The sequence below is a fragment of the Macrotis lagotis genome, chromosome 4 (genome assembly GCF_037893015.1).
Source record: "Macrotis lagotis isolate mMagLag1 chromosome 4, bilby.v1.9.chrom.fasta, whole genome shotgun sequence".
Classification (NCBI taxonomy): Eukaryota; Metazoa; Chordata; class Mammalia; order Peramelemorphia; family Peramelidae; genus Macrotis; species Macrotis lagotis.
The window spans coordinates 278,525,693-278,538,643 of record NC_133661.1 but is presented as its reverse complement, the minus strand read 5'-3'; the positions used below and the strand labels follow the sequence as shown (position 1 = coordinate 278,538,643).

Below are 12,951 nucleotides of genomic sequence, written 5' to 3'. Positions count from 1 at the left end.
AACCTAAAGTCACCCTACATTCTCAAGAACCATATTCTATCCAGAGACTGGCCTTAACTCACATCACCAAAACCTAGGCACAATACCCCCTCTACCCTTTATCCCACAATGCCACCACAAAAAACCTACAAAACATCTCATTTCATGTTTCTGGATAAGAGGATGATATTAAAGTCTGAAGAAGAACCCCGTTTTCCTGTACTCAGAAAACACAATCTTTTTAAGAAAATAAATTCTTTATAGAAAAATCTAAGAATAATAAATAAAAACATAAGAGCTTACATCCAATCCAGAAATTTACAAAAAGATGGCCAGAAGCTAGCAGTGGCTAAAAAAAGGGAAGTCAGTAAAAATCCCAGTATATAAATCAAAAGCTTTCCAATTTAGGGAGAGCTCAAAACAGGGAAAATATGGGCAGAGGGAGAGAAGGGAGAGAGGTAAAAAAATGTGGAACTCAAAATCTTACCAAAAAATGTTGAAAACTATCTTTACATGTAACTGGAAAAAAAGAAAATAAAAAAATTTTAAGAAAAGAACTAATGTGATAAATATAAAGAAGCACATGAATGAATGCAGTATGAGGTAAATACAGCCAAGGAAGCAATGTACACAATAGCAACAATGTAAATGGAAAGAACCATCACATATAAATAAAATCAAAGTGAATGTTTACAAAACTCTAAAATTCAAGAGGGAACACCTAACCTATCCATTATGGAGACAGAAGTCCAGAAATGTTACACATTGCACCTGTTTTCAAGCTTTTTCAATATATTCGTCATTTGTGTTTATTTTTTTCCTTTTGTTTTCTTCAATAATACTTTTTGTTATAAAGGATGATTTTCTGGGGGTTGGGGAAGAAAGTGGGGATAACTTTGATGGTGTAAAAAATCAAATATCAATAAAAACAATTTTTTAGAAGTCAAGGCAAGAGAAGTTGCTTCCTGGAGCTTTTAACTGAAGATCACAGAATAACCCAAAACAGTGGAGGAGCAAAGTCAGCTGCATCAAAGCTATAGCCTCAATGAATACCTGTTCACTTGCCTCAATGTCCTCCACCTTCTCTGAATATTCTTCCCCTGGAGCTAAGTAAACCTCCTTCTATTAATTGTTAGAACACAAGTATCTTCATTTCATTCAAATATCAAACCTAATGTATCAGTCCAGCCTAAACTAGGTCTGGCCTATTACAGAGAACAAGTAGTATATAACAGAAGGTGAAAACCTCATCCTGGTTTGGACCTCCTTAAAAAATATACTAAAAATATCAGAACTTCATAAGATAACAAATGTTAGAATAAAATCAAAAGATTAAAAATAAGGGAAAATATAAGGTACCTACTAGCAAAAAGAATGACCTGAAAACAGATGAAGGAGAAAGAATGATTGACTCCTTGAAAACCATGATCAAATAAAAAATCTGGATACTATATTTCAAGAAATCCTAAAAGAAAACTATCAAGATCTTAAAAAAAAAAAAACTGAAAGTAGAATGAATCCACCAACCACCACCTGAAAGAAAATACAATCTGCAAACAGCTAAGAGTGTCACAGTCAGCTCTCCTCAGTTGTCTGTAAGGTGCTCGGTTCTTCTTCGGAAGCTAAGGCCGTGTTGAGGTGACTCCACTTCAGCTGCCAGCTTAGCACCACTACAAACAACTCTCCTCCATCCCCTGAAATGGCCACCTTGGAGCTCACCTGCATCTACTCGGCCCTCATCCTTCACGACAACAAAGTTACGGTCACAGAAGATAAAATTAACGCCCTCATTAAAGCAGCAGGTGTGAATGTTGAACCATTTGGGCCTGGATTATTTGCAAAGGCTCTGTCTAATGTCAGTATTGGAAGTCTCATCTGCAATGTAGGAGTTGGTGGACCTGCCCCAGCAGCTGGTGGTGCTGCCCCTGCTGGAGGTGCTGCTCCTGCTAGTGCAGCTGCCCCAGCTGAGGAGAAGAAGAAAGAAAAAGCAAAAAAAGAAGAATCTGAGGAGTCTGATGATGACATGGGTTTTGGTCTGTTTGACTAAATATTTTTTGTAACATTAAATAAAGGGCTTAATTCAAAAAAAATAAAAGAATGTCACAGTCAAAATTCAGAGTGAGAAGAGAGAAATGTCAGGCAGTCAGAAAGAAAATGTTCAAATATCAAGGAAGCAAAGTTGGGTCCACAGAAGTCTTTGGAGAGACTAAGACAAAGAAGAGAATATCCTGAAGATGGTATTTCAAAAGGCAAAAAAATACTGGCTTACAACCAAGAATGCTATCCTTATATGAGAAAAAAAATCTACTTTCAGGATTATAGAGGACTTTCAAGCATTTCTGTTCAAAAGGCTAGATTTTGCAAAAGAGATAAGGGTTACCAAGAATTACCTATCAGGCAAAACTAAATATAATGCTAAAGGAGAAAAATAGATTATTAATGAAGTAGAGGATCCATGAAAGGATAAAGTCTGGTTTAAGAAGTAGGGCAGGATAAAGAAACAAGTAGTTATAGTCAAGTAATGGCTAAATCACTGGGTCTGGAGACAGGAAGATGAGTTCAAATCTAACCTTACACACTTATTAGCTGTGTGACCCCCGACAAGTCACTTAGCCTTGTTTGTCTCAGTGTCTTCATCTATAAAATAAGTTGGAGAAAGAAATGTCAAATCACTCCAGTATCTATGCCAAGAAAACCCCAAATGGGGCCAGAAGATTTGGGCATGATTCAACAAAGCTCATAAAGAAACTCCAGGCCCTGAGAAGGAAGCAAGAAAGTTACCAATACAGTTAAAATTAGAAGGGAAATGGGGGCAGCTAGGTGGCTCCATGACAGAGTACTAGCCCTGAAGTCAGGAAGACCTGAGTTCAAATTTGACTTCAGATACTTAATTACTTAGCTGTGTGATCTTGGGCAAGTCACTTTGCTTTGCAAAAACCAAGAAAAAAAACTGGAAGGAAATCAAGTAACCAAGAATAAAAGTGAAGCAAAATTTTTCTGAAAAAAAATTAATGATATATAAGGATCTGATTCAAGGTTTAAGAACAAAAGCTATTTTCCAATAGAAATGTGATCAATAGATAGGAACAAGCCGTTTTCAAAAGAAGAAATGCCACCTATAAACAATCTTATAAAAATTCTTCAAATCACTAATAATTAGAGAAATATGAATTAAAAAACTCTGAGGTTGTATTACACCCATCAGATTGGCAAAAATGAGGAGAGGAAAATGACAATTTGGAAGGGTTTCAGGAAAGCAGGTAAATTAACGTGCTGTTAGTGGAGATGAATTATTCCTACCATTATGGAAAGACATTTGGAAATAAGTCCAAAAAGTCAGTAACCTATGCATGCCTCCAGATCCAAAAAAACCACTACTTGGCAATTACCCCAAAGAGTAATTTCCTTTCATAGAGACAAAGTCATGGAAACTTAGGGGGGCATCCATTAATTAGTGAATAGCTAACAAATTTAGATTATAGGAATCTATAGAATGCTATTTTAACATAAGAAATTATGAAAAGGATGGTTTCAAAGAAACCTACTTTTGTATGAACTGGTAACAAAGTAAAGTTAGCAAAGCAAGGAGGACAATTTATACAATAATGTTGCACTGAAAATAGCTTTAAAAGACTAGAGAACTCTAATTGATGCAATAATCAATTAGTATTCCAGAGATTTGCTGATGGAACATACTAATCCACCTTTTGAGAGAGGTAATGGAATCAAGATGCAGAATAAGAGTCATTTTGTTTAGATATAATCAATATGGTAATTTTAAGGGGTTTTATTTTTCCTTTTTGTTTTCCAATCGGGAAGGGGTGATAATGATGTTTGTCCTTCATTTCGAAGAAGACCATAACATTAGGGAGGTGCTGCCATGACAAACACATGGACTGGATGAGTGAGAGGGTGCTGTGCTAAGTCACTAGTCTCACTTTCTTCTCCAGAACCATCTGGGTCCAGTGCCAGATGTGAATCAGGACAAATGGAGATGGTCCTGGATATGAAGCAATCAGGGTTAAGTGACATGCCCAAGGTCATACAGCTAAGTGAGTATCAAATGTCTGAGGCCAGATTCAAACTCCCATCCTCCTGACTCCAAGGCCAGTGTTATATCCACAGCATCATCTAGATGCCTTGGGGAAGAGGTAAAAAGGTAAGGATGAGTGGGATAGGGATAAGGTAGCCAAAATAATACAAGACAGAAAAAGGGGGTCATTGTGGCATCTCTTAAAAAAAAAGAAAAGGAAGCCAAAAAAAGAATAGACAAGCAGAAAAACTTTAAAAGTTGCAATTTGAAATTAGTATTTACATAAAAAAGAAAAGCAAATTATACATAAAAGTAATCTGGAATTTCATTACAAGTTTTTTTCTATTCTATTACACAAATGTAAATACCCATTTTCTTCAAAGCTTGTTAAAATTCATGTCATGTCCTTTGACCAAGTGATACTACTACTAGGCCTACCCTACCAAAAAGCTCAAAGAAATAAAGAATAAAAATGCCTATAGCAGCATTTTTGTTTTACTACAGCAAAGAACTGAAAATAAAGAGGGGGGCAGCTAGGTGACATAGTAGATAAAGCACCGGCCTTGGAGTCAGGAGTACTTGGGTTCAAATCCGGTCTCAGACACTTAATAATTACCTAGCTGTGTGACCTTGGGCAAGCCACTTAACCCTGTTTGCCTTGCAAAAACCTAAAAAAATAAAATAAAATAAAATAAAGAGGGTAATCATCAATAGGGGAACAGCTAACCAAATTATGATATATGAATGTAATGGAAAATTATTGTGATAAGAAATAACAAAAAGAATAGATTCAGAGAAAATTGAGAGGACCTGCATAAATCCATGCAATGAAATGAATAGAACTAGTGACTTTTTGGACTTGGTTCTAAACTGCTTTCCAGAATGGTGGGAATAATTCATCTCCACATTGGTGTACCTTTTTTCCTGATAAAAGATTTAAGTGACCAATCATGACCTTCAGAAGACTAAGGATGGTTAATATTTCCCACCTCTTGGTAGGTAGAGAGGTAACAGGCTAATACAAACTGTGACAGAAGTTTTCAGCTACAGACATTGAGTAGATTTTATTTTGGTTGACTCTGGTTGTTCATTGCAGGGAAGGATTTTTTTTTGGAAAGGGAAGAGTTATGGAAGGAGTGGTAAGATAATGATAGTTACATCCAGAAAAGAAAGGAAAATATCATCAGCAAACTGTTTCAAAAAATACACAGATGACAATAGAACAAAGCTCAGAGGTAGACACACAATATAGGATAGGAAATTTATATATACATATATATATACACATATACATATGTGTGTATACACACACACACACATAGAAATACATACATACATATGTACACACAAACACACATAACTGGGAATTAGACCAAGTCTTCTGGAAATCAATTTGGTATTAGCTGAGATAAGTCACCAGATTTTTCATGTCTTTTGACCAATGATCTCACTATTGGACAAGATCAATGATGAAGAGAAGAATCAACAATAGCAACACTGTGGTAACAAAAAACTGGAAACAAAATTCTTCCTCATCAATTTGCAAAATGGATGAACAAATTTTAATGAGAATTCATTTAATAAATGCCCCCCCATTAGATGGCAAATTCCCTGAGGATATCTTTTGCATTTAGCACATTATTAGATGCTTAATAAAGGTTTATTGTTTAAGTATTACAAATTATCTTTGTAGAAATATACGGACTAGATCATAATACAATGGATGATCTAGAACTGGTTTCATGATTAAACAGTCATTATGCTTCCCCCTCAGTCTCGTAAGAGGATTTTATTTTGCCCAAAGGATCTGCACTAAGCATTCCACTCTGTAACATTTTTATTTATTTTTTATTTGAGTTTTACAATTTCTCCCCTAATCTTCCCCCCCCACCCCACAGAAGGCAGTTTGTTATTCTTCTTCTGTAACATTTTTTAAGAATGGCATACTTAATCAAATTTGCAGAGGACACAAATCCAGGATTGAAATGGAACACACTACAGTAAGGATATAAAAGATATAAATGGGATCATCTATTAGACTGAATCTAGGATGACATTCAACAAAAATAGCTGTGAAATCCTACACTTGGGTACAAAACAACCAATTTCACAAATACAAAGTGAGGTAGGCATAGTTAGATGGTAGTTTGTCTTTAAAAGGGATGGAGATTTTACTTGTCTGTAAACTTAAGATCATTTAGTAGTGTGATGTGACAACCAAAAAAAAATTGTCTAATGAGATCTTTAAGGGCTTGGCTTCAATCACCCTACATTTGGAATACTGTATTCAGCTCTGGAAAACTAGCTTACAAAGAATACTGCTAAGCTGGAGAGTTTCCAGAAGTCAATCAGAAGAGAGTTCTTCTGATAAACTGAAAGAATCAAGAATGTTTAGTCTGGAGACGATTCAAGGACAAGGTAACAATCTTCAATGAACTGAATGGCTATCATGGGGAAAAAGGATTAGACTAGTTTGGCCCCAGAAGACTTAACTTTCATTGGTGAAGTCTGAAGTCAGGAAAAAACTTTCTAACAATCAAACAATCCTAACAAACAAAAGTAGGATGGGTGACCTGCGCTAAGTGATGAGTTTCCCTACTTTCAAGGAGGAGTCAGATAACTTACAAGGATTTCTTTTCTGAGATGAGTTGAACCAGATGGTCTCTGGGATCTCTTTCAATTTTAACATCTTAGGATGCTGATTCAATGTAATAGAATATTATTATGTTCTAAAGAATAACCAATGTGAGGAAAGACATCTATGAACTGAAGAATGGTAATAAAAACAGAGAAAGGAGAACATTATATACCATGACTATAAGGATAGGCAAATAACACCAAAAAGCATCTGAATTATGATGAACAATATAGATCCCAGAGATTTCTAATAAGGAAACATAACTGCTCTGAGTGGAAAGCTGACAACAATGGAAAAGGTAAAATTAACAATAAAATTTTTTTAAAACAATGTATTTTTAATATAGCCTTGCTGATAGTAAAATAAACATTTTATAGTTCCCATAATTAATTTCATGGCTGATAAATCCAATGGAATTGAGAAAGAGATCTGGAAAAGTTTAATATTATCAGATTTGTTTTCCTTTTTTGTTAAACCTATTTAGCAATCATCTTACTTCTTCCCTGTACCTGTGATTATTACTTAACTATCATATTAAGTAGTGTCTTTTGGAAAATATAAAGAGGAAGGGAAATCACTACTAAAGTTCAATTTTATTTAACGTTTTCTATTTTACATTAGAACTTCATACAGATCCCTGAATTGAACATTTTGAATGCAAAGAAGAAATATTGCTAAACAAATCATATACTAATGTTATAAAGCAAACATAAATTTATCTAATTAAAATCTATTTTTTGCTTCCAGAACAGGTTTTCAAAGGATGAGCAAGAGGCAACATAGTTGTGTTCCACCAATATTTTTATTATTCTTTTCTTGCAAAAGAAACTGTAAGTTTTTCTGTGTATCTGTGTATGTATGTGTATATATATATATGTATAGTTTCATAAGATACATTAGTGAAAATTAAATGAGCTGTCAAGTTTAAGAAAAAAGATGGTTTACTGAATAAACAATAGTGTATCATTTTATGATGATTACAAACATTGGAGTCAGAACTATAATAGTAGAGAGGGAAATTTAAAAGCACTTGGGGTGTGTGTGTCTGTGTTTGATCTGGCACATGATTTCCCTGATTCATGGGCCTTCCAAGTGGTGCAATGGAGAGAGCACCATTATGCGTTTCACAGGGTTGTTGTGAGGATCAATTTTACACACACACACACACACACACACACACACATAAACACACAGCACACACATGTGAGAACACTTGCCAGAGACTGAGATAGGTAGGCTGCACAGTGGATAGAGTGCTGGGCCTGGAATCTGGAAGACTTGAGTTCAAAACTGTCCTCAAGTCAATCAACCCTATATGCCTCAGTCTCCTCATCTGTAAAAGGAGCTGGAGAAGGAAATGGCAAACCTCTCCACTACCAAAAAAAAGTCCATCACAAAGATTCAGATAAATGAAAATGAACAACTGGAGCATGGGCTCTGGTCTCTGAGCCAGTGACCCATCTCTCCCTACTTTTTACTTTGGGTGACACAGAATAAGTTTCACAGAATAACTACATGACTGATTCTCACAACAACCCTGTGAAACACATAATGGTGCTCTCTCCACTACACAGTCTTTACTATAAAAAAAAAATATTCAGAGACTGCTTGCCTTAGGGCACTTCAAGGTTAAGTGACTATCAATAGTAATAGTCTTTTAAGTCAACACGGAATATAAATATTAAAGAAATGTGTGGATTTTATCAAAATAAAGTCAAAATGGATACATTACTTGGTGCAAAGAAGATATCATAACCAAATCAGAAGAACATGGAACAATCTCTATCAGATTTATAGATAGGAAAAGAATTTATGAATAAACAAGAGAGAGCATGGTAAATAGTAAAATGGCTAATTAAACAGCTTGTACAAATAAAACCAATGTAGTCAAGATTAGAGGAAAGCAGAAAACTGGGGAAATTTTCCCAAATATATCTCCAATTTGTAGAGAAATTGGCAAAACTGATCAAGAATGAGTCATTCCTCAATTGATAAATGGTCAAAAGATATTAACAGGAAGTTTTTCAATGAAGAAATCAAAACTATACAATCATGTAAAAAGTTCTAAGTCATTATTGATGAGATGCAAATTAAAACAACTTTGAGATATCTCAGCTTTTGGACTGGCTAAAATGACAAATTGTTGGAGGGGATGCAGAAAAACTGGAAAACCCTCACAATTGGTACAATTGTGAACTGATCCAAACATTTTGGAGAGCAATATGAATTATGCCCTAATATGTATATCCTTTGATACTTTATTAGGTCTGTTTCTCAAGGCATACAGGGAAAAAGGAAAAAAACTTTTATGTTCTAAAATATTTATAGCAGGGGCAGCTAGGTGCTGGCATTGCCTCGCAAAAACACATATGTGTGTGTGTGTGTGTGTGTGTGTGTGTGTGTGTGTGTGTATGTATATATAGCACAGCTCTCTTTATAGTGGCAAAAATCTGGAAATTATGAGGATGTCCATCAACTGGGGAATGACTAAACAAGCTGTAGTAAATGACCGTAATGGAATAATTTCTTATAATCAGGATCTTTTTTTCTGTCACTGACCTTCTTAGAATTAACAATCCTCAAAAATAATGAGGGACTGGGCAGCCTATTGCACAAAAAATAAATGTATTAGATGGTTTCTGTTCAAAGGAATCTGTCCTATAGATAATATTTTCTTGACCTGAGTGTTTGGATGGGATCTGCAGACCCTTTTAGACAAAAAAGTAAAATTCTGATATCTTCAGGGAAAAAGAATATAAACCATTAAGTTATTGGTGAGAAGCCTCAAAATTGATCCAGAACTGAGTCCAGAGCTTTGGGATTTAAGCCACAGGTTACATTTTATATAAAATCCCCAGTACACTGCAAATTTCTTGAAGGAATCAATTTTCAATTTTGTTCTTTTTGTCCCCTACTCATAGCAGAATGTTTTTCATGTAGTAGGTATTCAATAAATGTCTGAATGAACTAAATTCTTCCTTTGGATAGAGAGCACTGGACTTTGAATCACAAAGATCCATCTTCCTGAGTTCAAATCCCACCTCAGACACTTACTACCTCCTTGACCCTGGGTAAGTCATTTAACCCTGTTTGCCTCAGTTTCCTCATCTATAAATGAATTAGACAAGGAAAATGGAAAACCACTCCAGTATCTTTACCAAGAAAACCCCCAAAATTGGGTCATAAAGAGTTGGACATGACTAAACTACCATCACTGGAACAAAAATCTTAAATGGACCTAGTACTCTGTCCCCTGTCATCTCCATCTCTTGGCTTCTATGACTTCCTTCAGTTCTCAGTTAAAATTCTATATTCTGCAAGAAGTCTTTCTGAGTCCCCCTAACGCTAGGGTCTTGCCTCAACTGTTGATTTACAGCCAATGTAACATGCAGAATTTGTTTCTACATAGTTGTTTGCATGATGTCTTGCCCATCAGACTAAACTCTGAGAGTATGGACTTTCTTTTAGCTTTAAGTCATCAGCTCTCAGAATAGCACATAGCACATAGTACTTAATGTTAGTTAATTGACTAAAAAAACACCAGCAACCTTCAGAAGGAAAGAATAAAGAAAAACAAGGTGGGGGGAAGATAATTTAAAAAAAAGAACTATGCTTTATGGGGGGGGTGGCAGGAAAAAGTGGAGAAACTGTTGATTTTTTCAATGTGAGAACCAGAGTTACTCCCTTCACAGATGCAAATACGTAACTCACTGTTCATAATCAAGCAACTAATGTATGTTAGAGGCAGGCACTGAATCTTGACTCCAGGATAGGTTCCTCTGTCTATCATGCCAAAATATTGCTTTTTTTTTTTAATCACTCACTCACAAACAGAAAATAAGACAGCTAGGCAGAATAGGGCAGCTAGGTGGCGTAGTGGATAAAGCACCGGCCCTAGAGTCAGGAAACCTGGGTTCAAATCTGGTTTCAGACACTTAATAATTACCTAGCTGTGTGGCCTTGGGCAAGCCACTTAACCCCATTTGCCTTGCAAAAAAAAAAAAACCTAAAAAAAAAGAAAAGAAGACCACAAAAAGACTAAAGAAAAAGAGGAATTTAAGACAATAGCAATGTAAAAATTAAAGCAACACCCACAGCACAATACTAGCAAACTAACTATGACAACAGGATGTCATTCGTTACTCCTCAGGGGCTAAAAAGACACTGAATTTGAAATGGTGAGTTTCTTCTTATAATATTTTACATCTTAATGAAATGATTAACACAAATCAAATTATAGAAAGCAACTCAATTGCAGAGAATTCATAGAATAAATGACTATAGGGCAATAAAAACTAGAAAGCAAGAAGTTGATACAGCTTAGAATTAACACAAAGGAAGAAAATAAATTCATCCATTAATGCCATCTTTTTCCTCTCCTCTTTCAGTAATTTAGGAAGCAGGGGTTATTGTAATGTTTTCTACTGTAGATTTTTATTTTTTTTTTGAAATGAAAATAAATTCACTTTCAAGCAATATAAAACCCTGAACTCTTTCTGGACCTAATCCATTTTATAAAATGTATTAAATTTCCATTACCAAGTGTGAAACCTCCAGGTCACATTAAATCAATTCAGTATAATTGCAGGGAAAAGTATTATGTAACACTTCCCAGCAGAGCCCTGACCAGGACTTTTTTTTTTTTAATGGTCCAGACATTTAGACCCCTCCTCCCATCTAGACAGCTTGGCTCCTTTAGCATCCCCCAACTCTGGGACTGGAATAGGGAGAATGCCACTCCTCTTTTCAAGAGCAGTAGAGTCTTGGAACCACAGGTGTCAATAACCTAGTCACAGGCCACTTCCCTCAGTCTTCCTTCCCAAGGAGACAGCAACTGCTCACCCCATAAACAATGCATCCTCAAATAGCATCTGCCCCAGGTCAAATTAGTGGTACTCATCCAAGCCTCTCGTCCAAGCACAAAGGTCCTAAGTACTTAGCCTTTCAGATGCCAAAAATCATCTCTCCACCACCTCCCCAAGATTTCAGTCCTCCTTCATTCATTCATTTACCAAATATTCATTGATCAGGAGGAGTTCAAAGAGAAGCTATTTAAGCTGAGTCTTGGGGGAAAAAAAAAAGGAATTCGAAGATGGGGGAATGAGGTTAAGTGTTTTCTAGGTGACTCAAGTAAAACTCCTGAGACAGAAATGTCTAAGGAGTATTTGGTTCAACTTGACAACTGCTTCAGATGAAGAAAGAGTAGCAAAAAGGAAGCTTCAAAAAGTAGCACTGGGCCTGTTTGGGGTGGATAGTCTTAAAAGGCACATCTTTTAATTCTCAGTACTTAATATAGTGTATACAACAATCCTTAGATAAATGTTTTACTGAGCTGATTTTTAGTTGACTGTCACAGTCTGAGATCACAAGATGTATCAATACCTTTATCGTGATAAGAATTTCAGAGGACTTAATAAACCTGCAGGGGAGGTTCTGGAAGGAGCTGACACATTCTGTCCTTCAAATCACAACACAGGCAGTCTCTGTTCACTTCCACATCTTTGGTTTGACCCCCTTAAGCACCCACTCAGCATAAGGTATGCATTGGCATACAGTGGACCTGGTTGATTCACTGAGATCTGTAATTAAAACATTCATTTATTTAGCAATTTAAGTGCCTACCAGGTGAAAGTTATAATGTAGAGAAAAAAAGAAAGGTGACCTTTAGAAGCAGGAGGTGGCACTATGTTATTGTAAATCTCTAGGTAAAATGTTTAATTAAAATCTCTAGATCTTGATGTTCCTTTTGAGGTTCAACATTCTGTACTTTTGACAGCTGAGAAGTTCCTGTGGAAGGGAAGGGGCCTCAGAAAGGCTAATCTGTGTCTTGTATTTGGGAAGGGTGGGCCGGCGATATGGAACGGGGTACGTGATGAAGACATCTATCTGTACGTACATTGTGGCAAAGAGAAGTCAAGGCGGGTGAGGAGGAAAGGCCCTTGGCACCTGGGCCAAACCTGAGGAGCACGAGGGGGTCGTGGGGAAGAACTTGGAGCCTCAGGAACTGGCGGGCGGGGGGGGGGGGGGGGGCTAAGCAATGGAAAAAACATCCTTCGAGTCTGCATCCTGGAAGGGACCTCGGGCAGGCTGGACCTGGGGGGAGGGGCCGGGGGGACGGCCGCGGCCCACCCCGGGGGCAAGCAGCCTGCTTCGGCGGGCCCTCAGCCCCACCTGTCCCCCTTCCTCCGGTTAGGGGGCCCCACGGAGGAGGATGGAGAAGCTCCCGACTGCAGGGAGGGGCAGCCGCCCCTCGAGGGTGGGCCCGAGCGCCCCGACCCCGGAGGGCACGTCTGGGTGCCAT

General features: G+C 37.0%; 1 protein-coding gene and 1 pseudogene across 14 annotated transcripts in view; one reads left to right on the top strand and one right to left on the bottom strand.

The window, feature by feature from the left end:
* ZBTB25 (zinc finger and BTB domain containing 25) overlaps positions 1-12,951 on the bottom strand; it is a 107,040-nt gene that overhangs the window by 41,651 nt on the left and 52,438 nt on the right. For 6 of the 14 annotated variants that reach the window (XR_012478242.1, XM_074236144.1, XM_074236153.1 and 3 more), the window contains exon 2: positions 12,033-12,229. The exons of 6 other annotated variants lie outside the window; for them this stretch is intronic. The gene's annotated coding sequence lies outside the window, so the exon portion shown is untranslated. Of the gene's footprint in view, positions 1-466; positions 499-12,032; positions 12,655-12,951 lie in introns of those variants that run through there. 2 more of the 14 variants (XM_074236146.1, XM_074236143.1) reach the window with 2 other exon arrangements.
* Positions 1,679-2,063, top strand: LOC141522598 (large ribosomal subunit protein P1 pseudogene; annotated as a pseudogene).